General features: G+C 43.5%; 1 protein-coding gene and 1 pseudogene across 1 annotated transcript in view; both read left to right on the top strand.

Annotated features, from left to right (window-relative positions):
• LOC143270692 (uncharacterized) overlaps nt 1-21,523 on the top strand; it is a 63,663-nt gene that overhangs the window by 17,180 nt on the left and 24,960 nt on the right. The window lies entirely within an intron of this gene.
• On the top strand, nt 20,766-21,384 carry LOC143270786 (elongin-B pseudogene; annotated as a pseudogene).

Here is a 21,523-nt window from a genome sequence, read left to right as displayed (position 1 = left end):
GTTTTACAAACTGTTTCTTTAAAAAATTGACATGATTATTTATTTTTTAATTTTATAATTTGATTTAATTTTACATATCAGCCACAGATTCCCCTGTCCTCCCTCCCCCTCACCCCCCTGGTGCCCCTGTTGTACACCTAGCCAACACACCATTCCCATCTCCTCCAGGGCAAGGACACCTCTCTGGATTCAGCTCCACCTGGTAGATTCAGTCCAGGCAGGTCTAGTTCCCTCCTACGACACTGAGCATAGTGTTCCTGCATAGGCCCCAGGTTCCAAACAGCCAGCTCATGCACTGAGGACAGGTCCCAGTCCCAATGCCTGGGGGCCTCCCAATCAGTTCAAGCTAAACAACTGTCTCAATTTTCCAGAGGGCCTGATCCAGTTGGGGGATCCTCAGCTATTGGTTTATAGTTCATGTGTTTCCACTAGTTTGGCTCTTTGTTCCTGTGCTTTTTCCAATCTTGGTCTCAACAATTCTCACTCATACAATCCCTCCTCTTTCTCTCTGATTGGATTCCTGGACCTCCACCTGGGGTATGGGTGTGGATCTCTGAATCTGCTTCCATCAGTCATTGGATGAGATTTCTAGCACGACACTTAGGGTGTTTGGCCATCCTATCACCAGGGTAGGTCCATTCGGGCTTTCTCTCAACCATTACCGGTAGTCTATTGTGAAGATATCTTTGTGGATTTCTGTGGACCACTCTAGCACTTTGCTTCTTCCTATTCCCATGGGGTTTTCATTTATCATGGTCTCTTTTTCTTGTTCTCCCCACTCTGTACTTGATACAGCTGGGATCTCCCGCTCCTCTAAGCTCTCTTTCTCTTGAACTTTGCCCTTCATTACACCCCCATGTTTAGTTTGCTCATGTAGATCTCATCCATTTCTCTGTCATTAGGCGACCCATGTATCTTTCTTGGGGTCCTGTTTTCAAGGGAGGCTCCCTTGAGTTGTGAGTAGCAGTCTAGTCATCCTTTGTTTTACATCTAGTATCCTCCTATGAGTTAGTACATACAATGTTTGTCTTTCTGAGTCTGGGTTACCTCACTCAGGATGATTTTTTTCTAGATGCATCCATTTGCCTGCAAACCTCATGATGTCATTGTTTTTCTCTGCTGAGTAGTACTCCATTGTGTATATGTACCACATTTTATTTATCCATTCTTTAGTTGAAGGGCATCTAGGTTGTTTCCACATTCTGGCTATTACAAACAATGCTGCTATAAACATAGCTGAGCCAATGTAAAAGTGAAAGCCAAGAGGTCAGAGCTCAGTGATAAAATCTTACCTCCTGCAGTGCTCCTAGCTTCCCCGAGAGAGAGCTACTTCCTGTTTGTCTGTGTTTAAATAGTCTTTCTGTTCTGACTTCTCATTGGTTGTAAACCCAACCACATGACTGCCTCATCACTGCCTGTAAGTACCGCCCTCCAGGTCTTAAAGGCGTATGTCTCCAATACTGGCTGTATCCCTGAACACACAGAAATCTGTCTAGCTCTTTTAACCATCACACTCTTGCTATGGCTCTAATAGCTCTGACCCCAGGGCAACTTTATTTATTAACATAAAATTAAAATCACATTTCAGTACAAATAAAATATCACCATATTTCCCCTTTTCTATTTTACTAAAAAGAAAAAAGGCAAAAGGTTATAACTAACAAAAGAAAAACTATATACAAAAGTACAATAACTATAGACAATATATACAAGTAACAAATACCTAAACGATGTCTAGTCCATTTGTATTTGACAAATCAGAGAAAATAATTCCCTTATCTATCCTATTTTAGTAAGTCCAAAATGTATCTAATTCACTTTCTATGCTAATTAATCTTCAACTATAACTAACTAATCTTCAACTCCCTCAGAGACCCAAGAATGAAATAATATTAACTAACAAAAATAAAAACAGGAAGTGCACAAAAGCAACTTCCAAAAATTTTGTGAGTTGACAGAAACAGCCAGCTGCCTGGACAGTCACCTGAGGTTTCTTCGCAGTGTTAGGGCATCATCTTAAGCCTATAGGCTTATCGTATCTGACAGACTCATTTATGAAGTAGGTTGTACACAAGGTCAACAGTTCAACCTCACATTGGGTGAGAGCAGTCCATGTACCAGAAACACCTGAATTCCACTAGTGTCATGTCATGATTCAGGATTTTAAATTCTGGAAATTGTTGATGGTTCTTGAATTCAGCTGTTCATTCTTCTTGGCTGTGTATATATGGCTTCATCTCAGCATCCCCTTCTTCTCCACATCCCTCTATTAAATGCTAGTCTACTATTGAGAGGCGTGGTGAGCTTTCAGTTGCTGTTCCATTGCACAACAGAAGCCATCGGCCCACTGCCTGTTCAGCTGCCTTCGAAGAAAAGGGCACTGTACCTTTTCCGGATTGTGATGGTCACTTCAGGGATGGTGCCATATTGTCCTGGCCTCAGAAGATGCCTTCTGATAAAGCCATAACCACACTTGTTTTGGCAGGAATCGGTAGTCCTTTGTTTCGTGTTCTATCTGTCCATTTTGTCCTGTTGATTTGAGGATACTTTGTTGTCCAGTGGCTAACTTTTGCCACAATGAAAATTAACTCCATATGCAGTTTCTTCAATGCCCATATTTTCTCTGAAGTAGATTGGTACTGCCAGGAGCCAACATGTCTCAAAAAAGAAAAATTTCTAAGTTATTAAAACATTTTAAATGTTTGGTAGATCTCTGAAGGGTTTGAAGATGACCTGTCTAAAATATATCTGCTCAATTTTTTTTCTATTTATTTTTATTTTTTATTTTATTTTATTTTTTTTATTTATTTTTTTTGTGATATATATTTTTTATTTTGCAATACCATTCAGTTCTACATATCAGCCATGGGTTCCCCTATTCTCCCCCCTCCCACGCCCTCCCCTTACCCCCAGCCCACCCTCCATTCCCACCTCCTCCAGGACAAGTCCTCCCCCGAGGACTGTGATCGACTTGGTAGACTCAGTCCAGGGAGGTCCAGTCCCTTCCTCCCAGACTGAGCCAAGTGTCCCTGCATAAGTTCCTGGTTTCAAACAGCCAACTCATGGAATGAGCACAGGACTTGGTCCCACTGCCTAGATGCCTCCCAAACTGATCAAGCCAATCAACTGTCTCACCTATTCAGAGGGCCTGATCCAGCTGGGAGCCCCTCATCCTTTGGTTCATAGTTCATGTGTTTCCATTCATTTGGCTATTTTTTTTCAATAATTGAGTAAAACTGAAATTTATTATATGCCACAGTCGTCCTAGGGACCTCCATGCTATATATATAGCCTCTATGGTTCTATGGGTTGTGGTCTGATTGTTCATTTTATATCTAGAATCCACCAATGAGTGAGTACATACCATAACTGTCTTTCTGGGTTTGGGTTACCTCACTCAGGATAATTTTTTCTAGTTACATCCATTTGCCTGCAAATTTCATGCTTTCATTGTTTTTCTCTGCTGAGTAGTACTCCATTGTCTATATGTACCACATTTTTTTCATCCATTCTTCCGTTGATGGGCATCTAGGTTGTTTCCAGGTTCTGGCTATTACAAATAGTGCTGCTATGAACATAGCTGAGCATGTATCTTTATGGTATGTATCAGCATTCTTTGGGTATATGCCCAAGAGTGGGATGGCTGGGTCTTGAGGTAGTTTGATTCCTAATTTTCTGAGAAACCGCCATACTGATTTCCATAGTGGTTGTACAAGTTTACATTCCCACCAACAGTGGAGAAGTGTTCCCTTTGCTCCACATCCTCTCCAACATTGGTTGTCATTGGTGTTTTTGATCTTAGCCATTCTAACAGGTGTAAGGTGTTATCTCAGAGTCGTTTTGATTTGCATTTCTCTGATGATTAAGGATGTTGAGCATTTCTTTAAATGTCTTTCAGCCATTTGTAGTTCCTGTTTTGTGAATTCTCTGTTTAGCTCTTTAGCCCATTTTTTAATTGGGCTGTTCAGTGCTTTGATGTCTAGTTTCTTGAGTTCTTTTTTTTTTTTTTTTTTTTTGGTTTTTCGAGACAGGGTTTCTCTGTGTAGCTTTGCGCCTTTCCTGGAGCTCACTTGGTAGCCCAGGCTGGCCTCGAACTCACAGAGATCCACCTGACTCTGCCTCCCGAGTGCTGGGATTAAAGGCGTGCGCCACCAACGCCCGGCTCTTGAGTTCTTTATATATTGTGGAGATCAATCCTCTGTCAGATGTGGGGTTGGTGAAGATCTTTTCCCAATCTGTTGGCTGTCTTTTTGTCTTATTGACTGTGTCTTTTGCCCTGCAAAAGCTTCTCAGTTTTGAGAGGTCCCATTTATTAATGGTTGTGCTCAGGGTCTGTGCTGTCGGTGTTTTATTTAGGAAATGGTCTCCAGTGCCAATGCGTTCAAGAGTGCTTCCTATCTTCTTTTCTATTAAGTTTAGTGTAACTGGATTTATGTTTAGGTCTTTGATCCACTTGGACTTGAGTTTTGTGCATGGTGACAGATATGGATCTATTTGTAATCTTTTACATATTGACATCCAGTTATGCCAGCACCATTTGTTGAAGATACTTTCTTTGTTCCATTGTATAGTTTTGGCTCCTTTGTCAAAAACCAGGTGTTCATATGTGCATGGATTAATGTCAGGGTCTTCAATTCGATTCCATTGGTCCGTATGTCGGTTTTTATACCAGTACCAAGCTGTTTTTATTACTATAGCTCTATAGTAGAGTTTGAGGTCCGGGATGGTGATGCCTCCAAGGGTTGCTTTATCGTATAGGATTCTTTTAGCTATCCTGGGTCTTTTGTTTTTCCATATAAAGTTGAGTATTTTTCTTTCCAAGTCTGTGAAGAATTGTGTTGGGATTTTGATGGGGATTGCATTGAATCTGTAGATTGCTTTTGGTAAGATTGCCATTTTTACTATGTTAATCCTACCTATCCATGAGCATGGGAGATCCTTCCATTTTCTGATATCTTCTTCAATTTCTTTCTTTAGAGATTTAAAGTTCTTATCAAAAAGGTCTTTCACTTGTTTAGTTAGTGTTATCCCAAGGTATTTTATATTATTTGTGGCTATTGTAAAGGGTGATGTTTCTCTGACTTCTTTCTCAGCCCTTTTATCATTTGTGTATAGGAGGGCTACTGATTTTTTTGAGTTGATCTTGTATCCTGCCACTTTACTGAAGGAGTTTATCAGCTGTAGAAGTTCCCTGGTAGAGTTTTTGGGGTCACTTATGTATACTATCATATCATCTGCAAATAGTGAAAGTTTGACTTCTTCCTTGCCAATTTGTATCCCTTTGATCTCCTTTGTTGTCTTATTGCTCTAGCTAGAACTTCTAGTACTATATTGAATAAATATGGGGAGAGTGGACAGCCTTGTCTTGTTCCTGAATTTAGTGGTATCGCTTTGAGTTTCTCTCCATTTAATTTGATGTTTGCTGTTGGCTTGCTATAAATTGCTTTTATTATGTTTAGAAATGTTCCTTGTATTCCTATTCTTTCTAAGACCTTTATCATGAAGGGGTGTTGGATTTTGTCAAAGGCTTTTTCAGCATCTAGGGAGATGATCATGTGGTTTTTTTCTTTCAGTTTGTTTATATGGTGTATTACATTGACTGATTTCCGTATGTTGAACCATCCTTGCATCCCTGGGATGAATCCTACTTGGTCGTGATGGATGATTGTTTTGATGTATTCTCGGATTCGGTTTGCCAATATTTTGTTGAGTATTTTTGCATCAATGTTCATGAGGGAGATTGGTCTGTAGTTCTCTTTCTTTGTTGCATCTTTGTGTGGTTTGGGTATCAGGGTAATTGTAGCCTCATAAAAAGAGTTTGGTAGTGTTCCTTCTGTTTCTATTGTGTGGAACACTTTGAAGAGGATTGGTATTAGTTCTTCTTTGAAAGTCTGGTAGAATTCTGCACTAAAACCATCTGGTCCTGGGCTTTTTTTAGTTGGGAGACTTTTGATGACTGTTTCTATTTCTTTAGGGGTTATTGGTCTATTTAAATGGTTTATCTGGTCTTGATTTAATTTTGGTATTTAGTATTTATCCAGAAAATTGTCCATTTCTTCCTGGTTTTCCATTTTTGTGGAGTACAGGTTTTTGAAGTATGATCTGATGATTCTCTGGATTTCCTCATTGTCTGTTGTTATATCTCCCTTTTCATTTCTGATTTTGTGAATTTGGGTGTTCTCTCTTTGCTTTTTGATTAATTTGGCTAGTGGTTTGTCTATCTTGTTGATTTTTTCAAAGAACCAACTCTTTGTTTCGTTGATTTTTTGTATTGTTCTATTGTTTTCTATTTCGTTGATTTCAGCCCTCAATTTGATTATTTCCTGGCGTCTATTTCTCCTGGGTGAGTTTGTTTCTTTTTGTTCTAGAGCTTTCAGTTGTGCTGTTAATTCATTGGTATGGGATTGCTCCATCTTCTTTATGTGTGCATTTAGAGCTATGAATTTTCCTCTTAGCACTGCTTTCATAGTGTCCCATAAGTTTGGGTATGTTGTACTTTCCTTTTCATTGAATTCTAGGAACTCTTTAATTTCTGTCTTTATTTCTTCCTTTACCCATTGATGTTTCAGGTGGGTATTATTCAGTTTCCATGAGTTTGTGGGTTTTCTATAATTTTTGTTGTTATTGAGTTCTAACTTTAAGGCATGGTGGTCTGATAAGATACAGGAGGTTATTCCAATTTTTTTGTATATGTTGAGATTTGTTTTGTGTCCAAGCATGTGGTCAATTTTTGAGAAGGTTCCATGGGGTGCTGAGAAGAAGGTATATTCTTTTGTGTTAGGATGGAATATTCTGTAGATATCTGTTAGGTCCATTTGAGTCATAACATCTGTTAGGTCCTTTATTTCTTTGTTAAGTTTCAGTCTGGTAGATCTATCTTTTGGTGAGAGTGGTGTGTTAAAGTCTCCAACTACTAATGTGTGGGGTTTGATGTGCGTTTTAAACTTTAGTAGTGTTTCTTTTATGAATGTGGGTGCTTTTGTATTTGGAGCATAAATGTTTAGAATCGAGACTTCATCTTGGTGGATTTTTCCTGGGATGAATATGTAATGTCCATCCTGGTCTCTTTTGATTGATTTTAGTTTGAAGTCTATTTTATTAGATATTAGGATAGCTACACCAGCTTGTTTCTTAGGTCCATTTGCTTGGAAAACCTTTTCCCAGCCCTTTACTCGGAGGTAGTGTCTGTCTTTGGAGTTAAGGTGTGTTTCTTGTATGCAGCATATGGATGGGTCCTGTTTTCTAATCCATTCTGTTAGCCTGTGTCTTTTTATAGGTGAGTTGAGACCATTGATATTGATGGATATTAATGACCAGTGATTGTTAATTCCTGTTATTTTTTTGGTTGTGTTGTGTTGTCCTTCTGTGGTGTATGTTGGTGTAGGATTATCTATTGCTTGATTTTTCATGGATATGTTTAGCTTCTTTGGGTTGAATTTTCCCTTCTAGTGCTTTCTGTAGGGCTGGGTTTGTGGACAGGTATTGATTAAATCTGGTTTTATCCTGGAATATTTTGTTTACTCCGCCTATGGTGATTAAGAGTTTTGCTGGGTATAATAGTCTGGGTTGGCATCCATGGTCTCTTAGTGTCTGCATGAGGTTTGTCCATGATCTTCTATCTTTCATAGTCTCTATTGAGTAGTCTGGTGTTATTCTGATGGGTTTGCCTTTATATGTTACTTGGTCCTTTTCCTTTGCAGCTCTTAATATTTTTTCTTTATTCTGTGTGTTTAGTGTTTTGATTATTATGTGGCGAGGGGACTTTTTTTTTGGATCCAGCCTATTCGGTGTTCTGTAAGCTTCTTGTATCTTCATAGGTATTTCTTTCTTTAGGTTAGGAAAGTTTTCTTCTATGATTTTGTTGAATATATTTTCTGTGCCTTTGAGTTGGTATTCTTCTCCTTCTTCTATCCCTATTATTCTTAGGTTTGGTCTTTTCATGGTGTCCCAAATTTCCTGGACGTTTTGTGTTAGGACTTTTTTGTCTTTATTGTTTTCTTTGACTGACGAATCTATTTTCTCTATCGTGTCTTCAGTGTCAGAGATTCTCTGTTCCATCTCTTGCAATCGATTGGTTATGCTTGTTTCTGTAGTTCCTGTTCGTTTTGTCAGGATTTCTATTTCCAGCATTCCCTCAGCATGTGTTTTCTTTATTGTCTCAAATTCATTTTTCAGATCTTGGAATGTTTCTTTCATCTGTTTAATTGCTTTTTCTTGGCTTTCTTTGATTTCTTCCCATTTTTTGTTCGTTTTTTCTTCCATTTCTTTAAGGGAGTTTTTTATTTCCTCTTTAATGGAGTTTTTCATTTCCTCTTTAAGGGAAGTTTTTATTTCCTCTTTAAGGGAGTTTTTTATTTCCTCTTTAAGGAAAGTTTTTATTTCCTCTTTAAGGTAGTTTTTCAATTCCTCTTTAAGGAAAGTTTTTATTTCCTCATTGAGGGAATGTTTTATTTCTTCTTTAAGGGCCTCTATCATCTTCTTAATGTCATTTTTAGGGTTGATTTCTTCTGCTTCTTCTGTCATGGTATGTTTAGGTCTTGCAGGTGTAGAATCACTAGGTTCAGATGTTGCCATATAGGTCTTTATGTTGTTGCCTGTATTTTTGCACTGGCGTCTGCTCATCTCTTCCTCTGTGAGGTGCAGGTGGTGTCTGTGTCTGAGAGTGCCTCTCTTGTTCTAATTTTTAGTCTTGGTTTAGTAGTGGTTCTTGGTTAAATTGGTGCTATTGGGCTATTTCTTCAGGGGCAGCTGATTTCGATCGGTGAATTATATACTTATGATTCTGGTGATCTGGTTTGGTGTCTGGGTAGCGCCTTCTTCTGTGTTCTCAGGTCACTTTTTGTTCATTTGTCAACTCCTCAGCTGATCTTGTTTCTTCAGACTTTAAACTGTAGGCATCTGAATCCTCTCCCAGATGGGTTTCAGCTGAGCAGGGTAGTCTCACCAACACCTCCAAGTTGTTGGGTTTCACAGGATCAGCAGCTGGGCCCTGGGTTGTCCTCAGATGGAGTGTTCAGATTCGTTCTGGTTCTGACCCACGGAGATAGCTTCTTCCCCAGTTGTTGGGGTTAGGGGCGTCCCTGTTCCAAGCTGCATCTGCTTGTCTCCTTCCCTGGGCCTGTTTACCTCTGCGGTCCTCCGCCGGGCCTGTGGTCCCTGTCAGCTGCCGCTGGTTCTGTCTGCCTCTGGGGGCCGCCACCGGGCCTGAATGTCTCTGTCGGCCGCTGCCGCCGGGCACGTCTACCTCAGCGGGCTGCCCCTGGGTCCGTCTACCTCCACAGGCTGCCGCCACAGGCCTACCTGCGTCTGCTTGTCTCCGCCGCTGGGCCTGAATGTCTCTGCCGGCTGCCGCCAGGTCTGAATATCCCTGTCGGCTGCCGCCGCTGGGCACGTCTACCTCAGCGGGCTGTTGCTGGGCCCGTCTATCTCCATGGGCCGCCGCCGCAGGCCTACCTGCGTCTGCTTGTCTCTGCCGCCGGGCCTGTCTACCTCTGTGGGCCGCTGCTGGGCCTGAATGTCTCTGCCGGCTGCCGCTGGGCCTGAATGTCCCTGTTGGCCGCTGCCGCCGCCGGGCCCGTTTACCTCAGCGGGCCGCTGCTGGGCCTGTCTACCTCTGTGGGCCACCGCTGGGCCTGAGTGTCTCTGCCAGCTGCCGCCGGGTCTGAATATCCCTGTCGGCTGCCGCTGCTGGGCCCCTCTACCTCCACGGGCCCCCGCCACAGGCCTACCTGCGTCTGCTTGTCTCTGCCGCCGGGCCTGTCTACCTTTGTGGGCCGCCGCTGGGCCTGAATGTCTCTGCCGGCTGCCTCCGGGCCTGAATCGTGCCACATTTTTTTATCCATTCTTCAGTTGAGGGTCATCCAGGGAGTTTCCAGGTTCTTGCTATTATGAGTAATGCTGATATGAACATAGTTGAGCCTGTGTCCTTGTGTTTAGATTGAGCATAACTTAGGTTTATGCCCAAGAGTGGTATAGCTGGGTCTTGAGGAAGATTAATTCCAAATTTTCTGAAAAACCACCATACTGATTTCCAGAGTGACTTGTCAAGTTTGCATTCCCACTAATAGTGAAGGAGTGTTCTGCTTGCTCCACATCCTCTCCAACATAAGCTGTCTTGAGTGTTTCTAATCTTAGCCATTCGGACAGGTATAAGATGGTATTTCAGAGTCATTTTGATTTTCATCTGCTTGATGACTAAGGATGTTGATCAATTCCTTAATGTCTTTCAGCCATTTGAGATTGTTCTGTTGAGAATTCCCTGTTAAACTCTGTAGCCTGTAGCTAGAGTTTTCCTGCCTTGCTCACAGTCAGGACGAATCTTTGTCACCCGCCAGTCCCACAGCCGCTCAGACCCAACCAAGTAAACACAGAGACTTATATTGCATACAAACTGTATGGCCGTGGCAGGCTTCTTGCTAACTGTTCTTACAGCTTAAATTAATCCATTTCCATAAATCTATACCTTGCCACGTGGCTGGTGGCTTACTGGCGTCTTCACATGCTGCTGGTCATGGCTGCGGCTGGCAGTGTCTCTCTGCCTCAGCCTTCCACTTCCCAAAATTCTCCTCTCTCCTTGTCCCACCTACTTCCTGCCTGGCCACTAGCCAATCGGTGTTTTATTTATTGACCAATCAGAGCATTTGACATATAGACCATCCCACAGCAGTAGCCCATTTTTTAATTGGATTGTTGAGTATTTTGAAGTCTAGATTTCTGAGTTTTTTACATATTTTGGAGTTCATCCCTCGGTCAGATGTGGGGCTGGTGAAGACATTTTCCCAGTCTGTAAGCTGTTGTTTTGTATTACCGACCATATCCTTTACTCTAGAAAAGCTTTTAAGTTTCAGGAGGTCCTATTTATTAATTGTTGCTATCAATGTCTGTGCTACTGGTGTTATATTTAGAAAGTGATCTCCTGTACCATTGCATTCAAGACTACTTCCTACTTTCTCTTCTATCAAGTTCAGTGTAAGTGAATTTATGTTGAGGTCTTTGATCCACTTGGACTTGGGTTTGTGCATGGTGACAGATGTGGATCTATTTGCAATCTTCTGTGAGTTGACATCCAGTTATGGCAGCGCTATTTGTTGAAGATGCTTTCCTTTTTCCATGGTACAGTTTTGGCTTCTTTGTGAAAAATCATATGTTCATAGGTGAGTAATTGATGTCAGCTCTACAATCAATTCCATTGGTCCACATGTCAGGGTTTTTGTTTGTTTGTTTGCTTGTTTGTTTTGTTTTTTTGTTGTTTTGTTTTTGGTCTTTGGTTTTTCGACACAGGGTTTCTCTGCGTGGCTTTGCGCCTTCCTGCCTTTCTTGGAGCTCACGTGGTAGCCCAGGCTGGCCTTGAACTCACAGAGATCTGCCTGGCTCTGCCTCCTGAGTGCTGGAATTAAAGGTGTGTGCCACCACCGCCCGGCTCACATGTCAGTTTTGTGCCAGTACCAAGCTATTTGTATTACTGAAGCTTTATAGTAGACCTTGAAGGGAGTGATCGTGATGCTTCCAGAGGTTGGTTTATTGTACAGGGTTCTTTTGGCTATCCTGGGTTTTTTGTTTTTCCATTTGAAGTTGAGCATTTTTCTTTCCAGGTCTGCAAAGAATTGTGATCAGATTTGTTGGGGATTGCATTGAATCTGTAGATTGCTTTTGGTAAGATTGCAATTTTTACTATGTTAATTCTACCATTCATGAGCATGGGAGATCTTTCAGTTTTCTGATATCTTCTTCAATTCCTTTCTTCCAAGATTTAAAGTTCTTACCATACAGGTCTTTCACTTGCTTAGTTAGAGTTATCCCAAGGTATTTTATATCATTTGTGGCTATTGTAAAGGGTGATGTTTCTCTGATTTCTTTCTCAGCCCATTTATCATTTGTATACAGGAGGGCTACTGATTTTTTGAGTTAATCTTCTATCCTACCACATTACTGAAGGACTTTATCAGCTGTAGGAGTCCCTGGTTGAATTTTTGAGGTCATGTATACTGACTCTACATGAGCTAACTTTTAAGAGAGGGAGGTCCTCACACCTCATACTTTTATTATCTTTCCACTTGATACTTTGCTCATCCACATGTCTCTGTGTAGGGAAGACTTTCATGCCACGTTATTGTCTGAGTGTACAGTGGGAAGAGGCTTGTAATCTGAACTACAGACAATTCCTCTAGCCCATCAAATCTTGCTGACCTTTTTAATTTTATTATGATTTGAATATCTTGTTCCTGTGTAAGTACAGGGACAGATGTTTCAAGAATGTCTCATAGCCTCATGAAGAGAGATCTGGCAGACTGCTATTATCTGGTAGCCAGCAAAATGCCCACCCCTTCAGGCTTTTGGAGAGGCCCAGGTACACTGGAGTTGGCCCAGTACATTGTTGGGCTGCATTCCCTCATACATGGGAGCAGGCTAACTGCTTAATTGCTTGTTTGTTCCCAGCATAATTTTCTGATCACAGGAACACAGCCAACACTAGACAGGCCAATGCCCATAGGCCCGCAGTAATGCCAACTCAGAAATAGGAGGTACTAGTAGCAGTACAGACCTGCTCACACAGGTGTGAAGGCCAGGAAGTGTGCATAGGACAGGGCCAAGGAGTTGAATTAGAAAGTAGGACATGTCAGAAATAAAACCAGAAGGCACAAAGGTGGACCAAGGAACACTGATGGTGACAACTTCAAATGGAACATGAGGTCAGAGAAGGACAATGTTGGGCCTGGCAAAGTCAGAAGGGCAGAGGTCAGCTGTGGGCAGTGTCTGAGCAGGGAAGCAGCAGAGTCAGGTTGGTGTTTTGGAAAGATCACCCTGACTGCACTTGTGACAGCATGATGTTCATGGTCTGTAAAATCATCTATCCTCAGGTCAAAATTTTGCTTATGGAATAAATTCTCCCATGAAGGATATCAAGGGCCTGCCCAGCTTTTTATTTAGACATATGAGTATCACAGCCAAATCAACACACACTAAGTCATTTTAACCAATTTCTACTAGTAAGTGTTCTTCATTCTCAATGGGTGTCACTGAAGAAGTTGAACGTTCTTACCACCCCACCAGGATACTATCTGAGAGCTTGTTATGCCAGCCTAAACTTGCATCCAGGAAGAAAAGGCCCCTCTCAGAGAGCACCAGGGGAGGTTATGTGGTCAACTATCTATACAGCAGCACCAGTTTTACTGGGCTTTGAGCCCCACAAAGGCACATTTAGGGTCCTGGAGATTTTACAAGTGTCCAGGTTTCCTTGTGTACACTGGACCCTGGTTGTCCAGGCTGATTTACATGACAAATCCCCACCACTGTCCTGCAGCCTGCCTCACTTCTGTAATGATGCACAATCAGTCATGCTGACAGCATCTCTCATCCTGCTGCACAGTCTTCTGACTTCTCAGTGGCCTCTCTCCTGGGCAAGGCTGGGTAGCCCAGCTCCAACCTCCTTCTTGGGGATCATAATTTGGGGGGGGGTTGAGACAGGGTTGCTCTGTGTAATTTTGGTGCCTGTAGTGGATCTCACTCTGTAGACCAGAATGGCCTCAAAATCACAGAGATGTGCCTTGTTCTGCTTCTCGAGTGCTGGGTATAAAAGCATGTGCCACCACTGCCTGGAGAGGCTCATAATTGGTACATCTTTCTCCCCAACCTTGACTCCTTTCCACTGGAAAATTGGCCCATCCCAGCTTGTCTCCAGACCATCTCCTGGCCATACCTCTGCCATCTCTATCAGAGCTACCCTTCCCTGGAGATCACTTCAGCCACTAAACCCTCTCCTTCCTCAGGATAAAATCCTTCTAGATGTCTTCCCAGGCATCTCCCAGTCCTTGCCTCCTGCTATATCACCCCTTGTCTCTCTCGACCATGTTCCTCTTACAAACAGCAGGAAGAGTCCTTATTGAGTCCATGTAGGATGAGATCTATGACCAGGGATAGGACCTATGACCTGGATACAGCAAGAATGCTCCAGGACCTGTTGCTGGGATAAAGGACACCAGAGGGTTTCAGCAAGAACACTCCAAAGTCATGTGGCTGGTTGAAAGACTGAAGGGAGGATCCCTGACCTGTCCACTCCTTTCCTGGTTCAGTGAAGGGCTCACTCTTCATTATTTCTACACAAGACACCAGTATACACACAAAAAGAGAGAGGGAGAGGAGAAAGATAGAGAGAGGGAGAGACAGACAGAGAGAGCAGTTGTTGTTCAGATGAGCTAGGTGGCAGCCTCTGACTTTCCTGACAAAGACATGATTATCACTTGATGACTTGAAAACTCAGCCATGGAGTCCTGAACAGAGAAAATACATAGTGAACTGTGACTAAGTGGGCAGTGCAGGGGTCAGTGTATCCTGTCCTGTGAGAAACAAAGGTCTCGTGGGAGAGCCAATCTGGGCACAGCTGGCTCACCGATTGTCAGGTGTCCCTAACAATGCTGACCATGGGTGTGTGGAAGATGTCTCAAATCTAGGAAAGCTTCCCCATTTATTATTCTTTCTGTATGTGATGTCATACACAGATAAAAGCTCACCAAAGAATTCATTCTGTCAATTATGTTTCTTATTTTTTCTTTAAGAAATTTTTATTCATTTTATACACCAACCACAGATCCCTGTCTCATCTCTCCTCACGCTTCCCCCAGCATTGCCCCCAACTTACCTCCCTATCCCCACTCCCAAAAAGGTAAGGCTCACATGGGGAATCAGCAGAGCCTGGTACATTCAGTTGAGGAAGGTCCAAGACCCTCCCCTCTGTACCAAGGCTGTGCAAGGTGTCCCATCATAGGTAATGAGCTCCAAAAAGCCGCACAGGCACCAGGTATAGATACTGATCCCACAATTGTGTTTCTTCTTACAGCTGATAAATTGCTTCTAAAATTGCTCATTTGAATTATCTCAACACTCTTCAAGGTAAACTTAATATTGTCTTGGATTTCAGTTAAGAAGTGATCCAGGGTTTTTTTTTAAACTTGTGCCATCAATAAAACAGACTTAGAATTCATTTGTGTTTTCTTTCCAGGCAGTAACTAGCTTTATGAAACGTTTTGTACTACTTTACTTTTATGCTTTCCATATTTCTAAAATTACTCTTACATTCTGCATATTAGCCTCTCTCTAGGGGATGGGACAATGGGATGAGAGGGCTTTGGCTACAGATGTTTCTGCATATGAATGTTGTGACTGTGAATGCACCTGTGTGTGGACGTGTGCATGCTGACCAAGAAATCCCTCAGGAAAATCTGTGTGCAGGTAGGTTTCCCATCTAATAACTATGATGAGCAGAGTCCCATGGGAAAATGGTGTAGAAACTCCACAATCACATACCTTTACTTAAAGCAGTGGTTCTATACTTGGGGGTTGCAGCCCCTTTAAGTTTGGGGTCTGCAGACCTATACTAAGACCATTGGGAAAAAAGATATTATATTATGACTCATAACAGTAGCAAAATTACAATTAGGAAGCAACAACAAAATGGTTGGGGTCACCACAGCATGGGCAACTACATTAAAGAGCCACAGCATTAGGAAGGTTGAGAAACATTGGCCTAAAGCATTGAGCATGTATCTAAACAAGAAGGAGGCACAAGATTTTATTAATGCATTTCAATCCTGGAGAGTCCCTCACAGAAGATAACTTATAAGAAATTCACCCAGAGCAGTAATTGGGCTCATGAATCACTGCTGTTCTATAACAAAACCTCCTTAGGGTACATATTTCCTGTCATATCAAGGATATGTATGATTGGGCTACTAGATAGCAGCTGGCTAGCAGCAGACATCCTAAGGAGTCAGCAGAGAGGAGTCCCTTCCCCAGGTCCAAGACAGCGACAGGAGAGTCAAGAGGATCAAGGAAAAAGTCAGAGATGGGTGCTGGTTTCCAGACTCACATAGATAACAGATTGGAACATAGCAGGCCTTGGTGTTTACCTGTGTTATCTACTCCCATAGTGAGCCCCACAGCTCCTCTGGGTTACACAGCAAGCATCCATCGTTTGGGGTGCTGAGTCACCCATCAGAGAGGAATATCCCTCTGCAACACTGTCTGCTAAGTCCTGGGAGCAAACTGCCAGAAATAAAAGAATACACCAAGTGTCCTGTGAGCTCTGTAGAAAAGGGAGGAAATGAAGAGTCTCTGGGGCACCCTGAATGCATGATTGCTTACCTGCTTCAAACCATCCCTGTGAACAGCACATAGGGAAATTTATCTCAGAATCTGGGGTTGGTATGGATGCAGGAGCTAGGTCTCTGTCCTTTGTGAGGGAAAAGCACTCACGTTCAATTTTCGAAGTTGCTCGCATATGTTGCAGGGATGCTAGGGCTAAAAGGAGGGTTGGTTTGAAACAGCCAAGCCAGGAACACTGAAGATGAGACACAAAGGTTTTCTGGGATCAGTAGGACAGTCAAGCTGTCTCACAATGATAAAGACAGGGCACCCAGCTACTGTGGGCAGTCGAACCAGGCCACCAAGTCCTTCAGGAAAGCACACATGGCACTATTGGCTCCTTAAATAGCCTGGCTTCTCCAGCAGCTAATTGTGAGAGTGAGTAAAGTCTGTGTCTGAGTAAAGCCCCTCCAGTGTCTCAGCCTATGCTATCACAGAGAACTAACCCATCTCCTAACAATTACCTCAGCCATTGTCCAGACTCTGCCATGATCCTATTAAAACCAAAAACCATGAAGTGACAGAGCTCAGTGGCTCTTTTAAATTTGGGGGAATGTCACCTACTGTGGGGAGTCTCTCTAACTTTTTCTCAGTTCTGCCCCTTCCTGCAATGATGCTTTGTAGAGCTTGCATCCAGAATTGGTTACTTCTCCTGTCTTTCACCATCACAGCTGTGGGACAGGTTTGGAGCCAGTACCCAGGGTTGATCTTTGATGTCCTCAGGTATCTGGGTCACCCTAGGACCTTGGTCAAGCACAGCTAGGTAGAGCAAGGTCTCCACCATCAGAATGAGCTTGTGAATACCAGTGGAATTCAGCCCTGTTGGGAGCACTGTCTCTCAGGAGGATCTTGCCCTGGCCTACCCACATATTTGCCATCATACTGGGCTCTTCAAGACAGCACATCCAAGATTGGGGCATTTTGTTTGAAGGACTTTTCCATAATTTAAAAAAGTGATTTATCTTGTCTCAAGGGCCTGCTGAGTTTGAGAAGGTCTTTGTGTTACTCCCTGTGACTGAATTTGAACAGTCCATCCTTACCCAAAACTAGGGGTGTCAACTAAGGTGAAAACCAGAGCCACAGGTTCCGCACCCCCACCACACACACTGACTGCATTTTTTAAAGCACTTCCTGCTCTTTCAGCCCTAAAGTGCTAAAGGCTAGGCACCTCAGAGGACAAGCCCACAGCTACTGAGCCTGTGCAGGCCAGAATGTGTGATTGGACACATTGTAATTACGTTGAGTGTCCAGAAGACAAGCCTTCCGGGTCAGGCCTCAGAGCTGTAAGTCTGGCGCCAGACAGTGAGGATGCGGCTATATAGCTTCGGAACTCAGGTCTGGTCAAAAGATTCCCAATGAAAGTTTCAACAGGATGCTGAGTCCAGGAGCTGATGAACACCAGAAATAACAGCATGGTCTATAAAAAGGTTCTGATTGGACTAGGGCAAAGTCCGGGAATCAAATTTGGTGGAAAGGCTAGTGGCCAGGCGCTTTGATTATCCCACCCTGCCCGTGGCTCCTTTCCAGGCTTTGCAATGATCCATGGCCACAATGCTCAGATCTTTATCTTTGTGTTTTTCTCTCTAGCAGGTGAGAATGCAATGGTCCTGAAGGCTGGAGAGGAAGGAGGTAAGAGAGGGCTTGTACAGAGCGAGCTTGCTCAGGGTGAGCTTGATCAGGGCAAACTTTCTCTGAGCGAACTTCCCCAAGCAAGCCTGCTCATGAAGAGCTTGCTCAATCAGGTCTTGCTCTGGAATCCACAGGAATGGTAGAGGAGGGAGAAAACAAAGAAGAAGAAATGGAAGGAGCACATGCTGGTGATGGTAGTTCTGGCCCCATGGACAAGGGGATCCAGGCAGAAGGTGGCCATGGCAGCAGTGTTCAACAGCAGCCTCAGCACGAGGCGGCAATGCCTGAGGGCACCAAGAGTCTCCAGGCTGGGGACAGGCTGCCTTTCCAGAGCCACACCAGATTTACCAGGTCTCAGCTACAGGAACCAGACCGTCTTTTCAAAGAGACTCGCTACCCCAGCTTTCAAGTAAGGGAAGCAGAACGCCCTGCTAGGCGCCTGGTTTTCAGGCAGTGCATCCAGGCTGTCCTTTGGTGCTCCCTGAACCCCTGATTTTCTCTAGAAACAAAGCAAGCATGTCTGGACCCTCCAGCAGAAATTGGATTCTGGAGTAAGGCATGTGCCATAGTCCAACTGAAAAGATTGTGTTTTGTTGCCTGTTAAACTGGCTTATGAGTTGTAAATTTAGACAGTGCTTGTTCTAAATGAGTCTCTGTAAGAATGAGTGAGGACTGCCAGCTGTCACCATGATAAGAAGCATGTGAAGAGACAGGCCCAGTGGCAGAGACAAGCAGATGCAGGTAGGCCCGCGGAGGCGGCCTGCAGAGGTAGACGGGCCTGGCAGCGGCGGCGGCCGACAAGGACATTCAAGCCCAGTGGCAGTCAGCAGAGACATTCAGGCCCAGCGGCAGCCCACAGAGGTAGACAGGCCCGGCGGTGGAGACAAGCAGATGCAGGTAGGCCTGTGGCAGCGGCTCGTGGAGGTAGAAGGGCCCAGCGGCGGCCCACAGAGGTAGACGGGCCCCGGCAGCAGTATCAAGCAGAGGTAGGTAGGCCCGCGGTGGCAGCCAGCAGAGACATACAGGCCCAGTGGCAGCTGGCAGAGACATACAGGCCCGGTGGCGGCCCGCAGAGGCAGACAAACCCAGCGGCAGCTGACAGGGACATACAGGCCCGGCGGCAGACCGAAGAGGTAGACAGGCCCAGGGACAGAGACAAGCAGACACAGCTTGGAACAGGGACACCTCTAACCCCAACACCTGGGGAAGAAGCTATCTCCGTGGGTCGGAACCAGAACGAATCTGAACACTCCGTCTGAGGACAACCCAGGGCCCAGCTGCTGATCCTGTGAAACCCAACAACTTGGAGGTGTTGGTGAGACTACCCGCTCAGCTGAAACCCATCTGGGAGAGGATTCAGATGCCTACAGTTTGAAGTCTGAAGAAACAAGATCAGCTGAGGAGTTGACAAATGAACAAAACGTGACCTGGGAACACAGAAGAAGGCGCTACCCAGCCACCAAACCAGATCACCAGAATCACAAGTGTATACTTCACCGACTGAAATCAGCTGCCCCTAAAGAAACAGCCCAATAGCACCAATTTAACCAAGAACCCCTACTAAACCAAGACTAAAAATTAGAACAAGAGAGGCACTCTCAGACACAGACACCACCTGCACCGCACAGAGGAAGAGATGAGTAGACGCCAGTGCAAAACTACAGGCAACAACATAAAGACGTATATGGCAACATCAGAACCTAGTGATTCTATACCTGCAAGACCTAAACATACCATGACAGAAGAAACAGAAGAAATCAACCCAAAAAATGAATTTAAGAAGGTGATAGAGGCCCTTAAAGAAGAAATAAAACATTCCCTCAAAGAGGAAATAAAAAGTTTCCTTAAAGAGGAAATGAAAACCTCTCTTAAAGAGGAAATAAAAACTTCCCTTAAAGAGGAAATGAAAAACTCCATTAAAGAGGAAATAAAAAAACTCCCTTAAAGAAATGGAAGAAAAAAACGAACAAAAAATGGGAAGAAATCAAATCAAGCCAAGAAAAAGCAATTAAACAGATGAAAGAAACATTCCAAGATCTGAAAAATGAATTTGAGACAATAAAGAAAACACATGCTGAGGGAATGCTGGAAATAGAAATCCTGACTAAACGAACAGGAACTACAGAAACAAGCATAACCAACCGATTGCAAGAGATGGAACAGAGAATCTCTGACACTGAACACACAACAGAGAAAATAGATTTGTCAGTCAAAGTCAACGGAAGAATGGATGAAAAAAATGTGGTACATATACACAATGGAGTACTACTCAGCAGAGAAAAACAATGAAAGCATGAAATTTGCAGGCAAATGGATGGAACTAGAAAAAAATCATCCTGAGTGCAGTAACCCAAACCCAGAAAGACAGTCATGGTATGTACTCACTCATAGGTGGATTCTAGATGTAAAATAAAGAACAATCAGACCACAACCCATAGAACCATAGAGGCTATATATATAGCATGGAGGTCCCTAGGATGACTCTGGCTTAAAATTTCAGTTTTACTCAATTATTGAAAAAAAAATAGCCAAATGAACTATGAACCAAAGGCTGAGGGGCACCCAGCTGGATCAGGCCCTCTGAATAGGTGATACAGTTGATTGGCTTGATCAGTTTGGGAGGCAACTAGGCAGTGGGACCAAGTCCTGTGCTCATTGCATGAGTTGGCTGTTTGAAAACTGGAGCTTATGCAGGGACACTTGGCTCAGTCTGGGAGAAAGGGACTGGACCTGCCTGGACTGAGTCTACCAGGTTGATCGCAGTCCTCGGGGGAGGACTTGTCCTGGAGGAGGTGGGAATGGGGGGTAGGCTGGGGGTAAGGAGAGGGGGTGGGAGGGGGGAGAATAGGGGAACCCATGGCTGATATGTAGAACTGAATGGTATTGTAATATATATATATATATATATATATATATATATATATATATATATATATATATATATATATATATATATATATATATATATATATATAAAGCATATGAAGACACCAGTAAGCCACGAGCCACATGGCAAGGTTTTTAGATTACAGGAGTTGTCTTTGAAGAAAGAATGGCTCCTTTTTTCCCCTGGCTCTTGTAAAGCCTTCAGGGAAAGCACCAGAGCTGGCTCTGCACCACGGGACTCACAACCATCAGAGAAGGTGTTTCTCATGATACGCCGCCACAAGACCACCATCTTCACAGAAGCCAAGGAGTCGAGTACCGTGTTCCAGCTAAAGCGTGTGGTCCAAGGCATCCTCCAGCGGCCTCCAGAAGAGCAGCGGCTGTACAAGGATGACCAGCTCCTTGATGACAGAAAAACTCTGGGCGACTGTGGGTTCACTAGCCAGACAGCTTGGATACAGGCCCCAGCCACAGTGGGCCTGGCCTTCCGAGCAGATGATGCCTTTGAAGCCCTGCACATTGAGCCCTTCTCCAGCTCTCTGGAGCTTCCAGATGTGATGAAGCCATAGGATTCTGGAGGCAGAGCCAATGAACAAGCTGTGCAGTGAGGGCCCCAGGCCTAGAGACCGATTCCCTCAATGAAGACTATTTGGCTGTCAAAAAAAAAAAGGTTACTTAAATTACAAAATATTTAATAGATGGCTACATCGTTAAATTAGCATACATTCAATAACACACTATAACATTAACAAAATAACAAATTATATCCTGTCTTTATTACTAAAACTTCAATTTTCAATTTTTATTTTTGTACACAACATAACAAACTTGAAATAACAATGTAAACAAAATTAGGATGGGTCATAAATAT

The sequence above is a fragment of the Peromyscus maniculatus genome, chromosome X (assembly GCF_049852395.1).
Source record: "Peromyscus maniculatus bairdii isolate BWxNUB_F1_BW_parent chromosome X, HU_Pman_BW_mat_3.1, whole genome shotgun sequence".
Classification (NCBI taxonomy): domain Eukaryota; kingdom Metazoa; phylum Chordata; class Mammalia; order Rodentia; family Cricetidae; genus Peromyscus; species Peromyscus maniculatus.
The sequence above is the reverse complement of the archived record's forward strand: the minus strand, read 5'-3'. Positions and strand labels throughout refer to the sequence as shown.